Raw genomic sequence first — 6,096 nt, 5'->3', positions numbered from 1 at the left:
ATAATGTTTCCCGTCACACTTAATGTTTGGTAGAACTTATATTCCCTCAGATTTAGCATAGATCGATCTAAGCTAGGCAGGTCAAAATGTACAACAGTCTTTGTTATTATAACAAAGACTTTTCTAGTATATATTTTACTTCTACTATATATACCTATATAAGATTGCAACAGAATAAAGATCTATAAATCTCAATTCAATATGTAAGTAGGTACAGCGTAATTTCAGACATCTAATTCAGTTTACCTTTCCTATAAACGCAATTTCCGTAATATCAAACATTAACATTTGAAATACATACATTTATTTATAGTTGAAGATGAAATACCAAAATAGAACTTTTACTTTAAGAGCTAATATTGAAATTACTCTTTAAAATAATATAGCATTAAATGAAAGGTAAATACAAAGATGCTGCATATTATTCGAGTGCACTCAAAGTCATTACTTATTTCCATTGTTTCTTCGTCTCAGAGCAAAGGAAGAGTTTAAACCTTTGTTTTGGACATCGTTCCCAATCAGTGGAATCGTCTTGAGTCGAATTAAATCATTTCATTAAGGATAAGTAAACAAAGTGTCTTTGAAAAGGCTTTCTAGGAACAGAAAATAGTCTTGAGAGGTAGTAAATAGACCTTTGTTAAAGAGAATGAGCTATATGTATTGATATTCTGCTGAAATTAATGACCTGCGTGATTTTGGCAAAGGTTAGTTTGGTACTTAATATAAGAAAAAATGTGAATGATTAACATTGTTTCAGTTACTTGTAGGTTTATATTATGACATTTCCAGGCAAACTATGTTCAATAATATAATCTATGTTTGGTTTATTTTAAGTGTTTTTTATTTATAGTTACTAACAATTTAGTCAATAGTACCTACCTATAATACTAAAAGCGTCGTTTTGTTTAGTATTTGTACCTATTGCTCTTTGCCTCTTTCGCGTACAATAATAATAAATGAATTGTAAATGAATACTGTAACCTAAAGTTAAATTACTTTACTAAAAATATAACTTATTTAGGTTCAGCTTGTTATTTATAACCACTAAAAATAAAATTCAATGTTGCATTGTTCTGTTGAAACGGCCACTTAAAATATTAATTGGTTTGTTTCTAAATATAAAATTGTATCCAAGTTCAAAATGTTGATTTTTCAAATAAGTTTTATTCAATAGTAATTTGGCTTTTAGGAATTATGTAACGAATACTGTATTTAAAGACGTTTTTTGTTATTTTCTATTTATTTGTATAGTTTTAATAGTTTAAGTTATGTTTTTAATAGTTTTTCGGTATTTTTATTTCACGTAACAATTATAATATTATTTTATACATCGATACCTACCTAGGTACAGCATACAGGTCCATTCGATAACCCTCCTCTTTAATGTAGATAAAAATTTAAAAAGAACATCTAAAAATCGAAAATGTTGTGTGGTTTTATGAAACCACGGTAAAAGTGAAACTTTTTTTCACACTATAGACATTTAACTAAAAATTATCGTATTTGTACGATAATTATCGTACGTATCGTGCGTCACGCGACATGTGCTACACAGACCAAAAAGTTTGAGACGATGTAATAAAAGTTTCACTTTAAAATATCTCTTCCATACGCTATTAAGCTTAGTTTATTTGGTGAAAACATTGTATTTTCAACCGCAAAATAAAAAGTAGCAACAGCTTGGGTATCTAGTGAACTACAAAGCATCTAACAATGTAATAAATCTTGTTGGCATCGTGTTCCAAGGAACTAGTCAAGTTTTTGTTGCATCCGGCAGATATATAGCTTCCTATATTGGGTGGGGTTTATAGCAGAGAACAATATTAAATTCGTGCCAAATGAGCAGGATAGAAACTATTTGTTAATACTTTATTTAACCTAAGAATACATTTGAACAATCGGCCGCCTTATCGCTGTGTAGAGACTTCTTCATAGCGATTCTTTCTTCCAGATACTAATTTTATATACTATTTATATATTAAGGGTCTTTTATCATTTGATCTCTCATCTCAGTTTCTTTGTTTGGCAAAGAAACTGAGATCAAATGTATCGAATTACACAAAGGAGATAAGGGATCAACTTGTAGATCTTGGAAATATAAAGAAAAATAAATTCGCTCCGAATTGAGAACCTCCGTCGCTTTGGAAACGTCATTTTTTTGTGATTATTGTTGTACAAAACACATAATATAAAGTGAAAAAACTAAAACCCAACTACGACAATAACCGGCGCTGAAAAAGTATAAAACAAGATTTCAGAATACTGAACTGAACAAAGTTGCTAATGTAGTTGCAAGTAAATGGACACAGTAGACTCTACCAAGATGCCTTCGTTGTAAATTGACAATAATGTCATACAATACTATTCTGAAGTATGCAATATTCCACTATGTAAAGATAAATTTTCATGTTTGGAAAGGTGTAGTCACACGTTGTTGAAGTGCTACGGTAGATAGGTATATTATGTACATAATATACCTATCTACCGTACCGTACCGTATTATAATTACTAATTAATTATTAATTTAACATTTAATCCCTGTTCATTCAGCAATTCTTAACCGTATTTTGACCCAAATCAATCTGGGAAATTGATCGTAAATGTTAACATTTTTCTTTTTTTTTTAATTTAGGTCCGACGCATTTAACAAGCTGTCCTTATGTACGTTTTACATTCAAAAATTGATTTGGTCAGTCAAAGTAATTAGTACAAATTTTATTCACAAGGACACTAGCTTATCATCATCACGTTCTGAAGTAATAAAAATACAGTCAAATGACCTTCTTTGAAGTCGGTTGAAAATGAAATTTAGCATCTCCTGAAACAATTAAAAAAACAGTAACGTGAGTGCATCACTCAGTTCAAAATGCGCTTTCATTTATAAAACACAGCTCGTAAGACTCGTATTCGTTTTCAGGAAAAGATCTATTATTTGAAATTTGAAAGGTAAAAGAGACGGTCGGTGATATTTTTCCCTTTTCTTTTTTGGCCATTTCATCCCGTTCTCTATGACATTTGACCGGTTTTCTGTGAAACAGTCCAATTTTTATCTTTTGATTGCTGACACGAGCAAATAAATTATACTGCCGTGTAAAGTTACAGTCTCTTATTTGAAGCGTTTCCAGAAATCTAAATATGTATTTATACATTCTTCATCTTATTTTCATTAGATTTTAGAACTTTGCTTTTATTTACTTTTACTTTCATAATATGATCATTAGATCGAGAAACATTAGATATCCTTACACGTTTATGTTTAAGAGCATTTAATAGATAGGTAAACATTTGAAAATGTTTAAAGAAGAGGAAGAATTTTAACTAAAGCGGGATCACATAAAAAACCTAGTACTTTGCAAACAAAATAAGCATACAATTTCAAAACCGCCTCACCACCTGAATGCATGGCGGTCTACCACAGTGCGCTATACTCAGCATTTTTTACCGAGAACAACGACCTTGTTTGACCTTGATTTACCATCTTCTGTGTTCCCAAATGGAATCGACGAGGAAACCATCAAGAAAAGGGCATATTTATATCTCAAAGGCCAGCAACACATTCCCGGTGACCCTAACATCGCGAATGCTTATGGGCGGCGGGCATCACTTTCCATCAGGTGACCCACCTGCTCGTATGACCGCAATAACGATAAAAAAAATGGTCAGAACATATTATTATTATTATAAACTTTTTGCACGTACTGCTGCACACCTTTCGTGTGTTTCAATTACGGGCTCTAATGCAGTCATTCTTCAGTCTTCGAATTGGTCCTGCTGTCGATGGTCGGGTTTTTTGGTGTGGAAGAACTAAGAAATCTTTTATTTTGAGGGAAAGGATTCTTGGCAATGTCATTTTGTCTGATCTTTCTGCGCATCCACACATGCCGCCGGCTTATGCCACCGAGTTTCAGACCGCCTTGCCGCTGAATTCAGGCCGCCGGCTTTATACAATGATTCATTTTCTTGATATTTTTCTATTAAAACTATCATCTCAGTTAAATTCTTTCATTTCGTTTTACATTTCGGCATTTGAGTGGCACTTGCGTGGCATTTGCATGGCATTTGCGTGGCATTTGCATGGCATTTGTGTAGCATTTGCATTTCATTTGCATTTAGCTCGATCTCGCGCACTTGAATCGTATTACAGAGAAAATAAGAAACAGAAGTTTAAAAATTTTAAATTAATTTTTTTTTTTAATTTTTAAATTAAATTTAAAATTTAAAAAAACTCCCCAATGCGACGCAACGAAAAAAAGTGTATAGAAAAAGGAAATTATATTTGTGAATTTATTTATTCCTCTTTCTATACACTTTTCTTCATTGCGATGGGGTTTATTTTTAATTCTTTATTTAATTTTTATACTAATTGTTCTTTTTTGTTCTTATTTATTACACGCGGACAAAGTCGCGGGTACAGCTAGTTTATAAATAATATCGTTATCAAACTTGACCGCAAAAGCATCAAAAGAAAATTAACGTAACATTCACTTTGCTCCACATAACAAGATAGATATTTACTTTTTAAATTGTGGGATTAATTAAAAAAAAATACGTATATTATATTAATACATATTAAAAGATCCATTAATAAAATTCCATTAACCAAAGCTTCATTCCATTAGTCGGTAGCTAAGCGTGAAATCAAAGTTCCTCTGTTTATATAGGTTATATAAGACTCATAGAGGTTGCAGCTAATTAGGTAACTTTCACGTTTTCCTTAGAGATGCGATCATCTGTATCCTTAGAGCATTAAACCAACCGGAGTGGCCATTGGCAGGCGTTCCCCGCTCGCCAAAGGTTTGAGTAAGCGTTACATACCTGTTATATAAAACTAGTTGACGCGCGCCCAACGCCATTTTGCTAATGTCAGTGAACGTGAAAAAACCGGAGCGAAATATGCCAAATTGAAGTGAATTTACGTGTAAGAAGTGGTCAGAAACGTGGAATGTAATTAAGGATAATGTTACTTTTCATCTGTAAGTACTTTTATATCAAAATATTGTGAAATATTGCAGCAAATTTGCAAAATACTGAAATATATTGTCAATGTAAAAGTGTTGCCACATAATGGTACTACATCCACTTTTGGGTAAATTTTAAAGTACGTAGACTGTTTTAATATTTAATTATAACTTTTATCACCGTTCATATTTGTTATTATAGAGTAATAAAATTTAGCCAAAGAAACCATAAATAACGTGAAGTATAATTTGTATAAACTTTATGAATTAATGATAAATACCGTTTGCAAATTCATTTATTGTTTATCTCCAACACATGTTTTTCTTTAATATTTTATAGTATACTAAGTTTAAGTTTGTATTTTATTAATTATAATGCAATTACTTACGTTCGTAACATGTACGTAAAAAGGCATTTTTAATTCGTTATTCTGGTATCACTGCATAAAAATTAGGGATGGGACGGTAAAAGAATAATATCGATATAAATATTATCCAGCCGTGGGCGTCTTATGGCTGATGATGATAAATTTTATCAGTTTGTTTCATTCTCATTTTTTTTTCAGATTTCTCAAAGCTGCTGTGATTCGGGATGTTTGGATTCGATCTCCGAATGCGAATCATGTTTCATGGACTCCTAAACGGACTAGCACTAACTAGTGTTTCTGCGTTAAAATAAATGTAAATATGTGTAAATAAATGATGTAAATGAACGACGAAGCTGTCTTTTTGTTCACTATTTCTTGTTTTATATGTAAATTGTGACATTCACAAAAAAATGGTATTAGGCTAAACTTTATGGGACGTCGAGTTGAGAGGCGTAAATTTTTTTGTGGTTAGCTGTTGTCCTACGGAACCTAAATCTAAAATTTGCAATTGACGGAAACTTTTAGTTTTTGAGATATGAATTTTTGAAAACTAGAAAATTACTATAGAGGTTATACTACATCTTCTCAACTTGTTATTCGTTATGAATACTTAGATGTCACAAATCACAAATATTTAATTTATCATTAAAATTAAAATTCTAAATTCATTGAGCATAAAGTATCGATTAGTATTATAATTATTATCGACTTAAATTATCGACGCGTTTTCGCACTATCGATGTTTACATTGACGTTGAATACAGACACGG

The 6,096-nt window shown here is 31.4% G+C and overlaps 1 long non-coding RNA gene across 1 annotated transcript; it reads left to right on the top strand.

Moving 5' to 3' along the window:
• The first annotated feature begins 4,743 nt into the window (after positions 1-4,743).
• LOC123696952 lies at positions 4,744-5,678 on the top strand. Its single transcript, XR_006752155.1, has 2 exons — positions 4,744-4,973; positions 5,525-5,678. It is a non-coding gene; the product is annotated as an uncharacterized LOC123696952 (long non-coding RNA).
• The last annotated feature ends 418 nt before the right edge of the window (positions 5,679-6,096 follow it).

This window comes from Colias croceus, chromosome 13 (assembly GCF_905220415.1).
Source record: "Colias croceus chromosome 13, ilColCroc2.1".
Lineage (NCBI taxonomy): Eukaryota > Metazoa > Arthropoda > Insecta > Lepidoptera > Pieridae > Colias > Colias croceus.
Note: the sequence above shows the minus strand (reverse complement) of the source record. Positions and strands in the feature narration are given on the sequence as shown.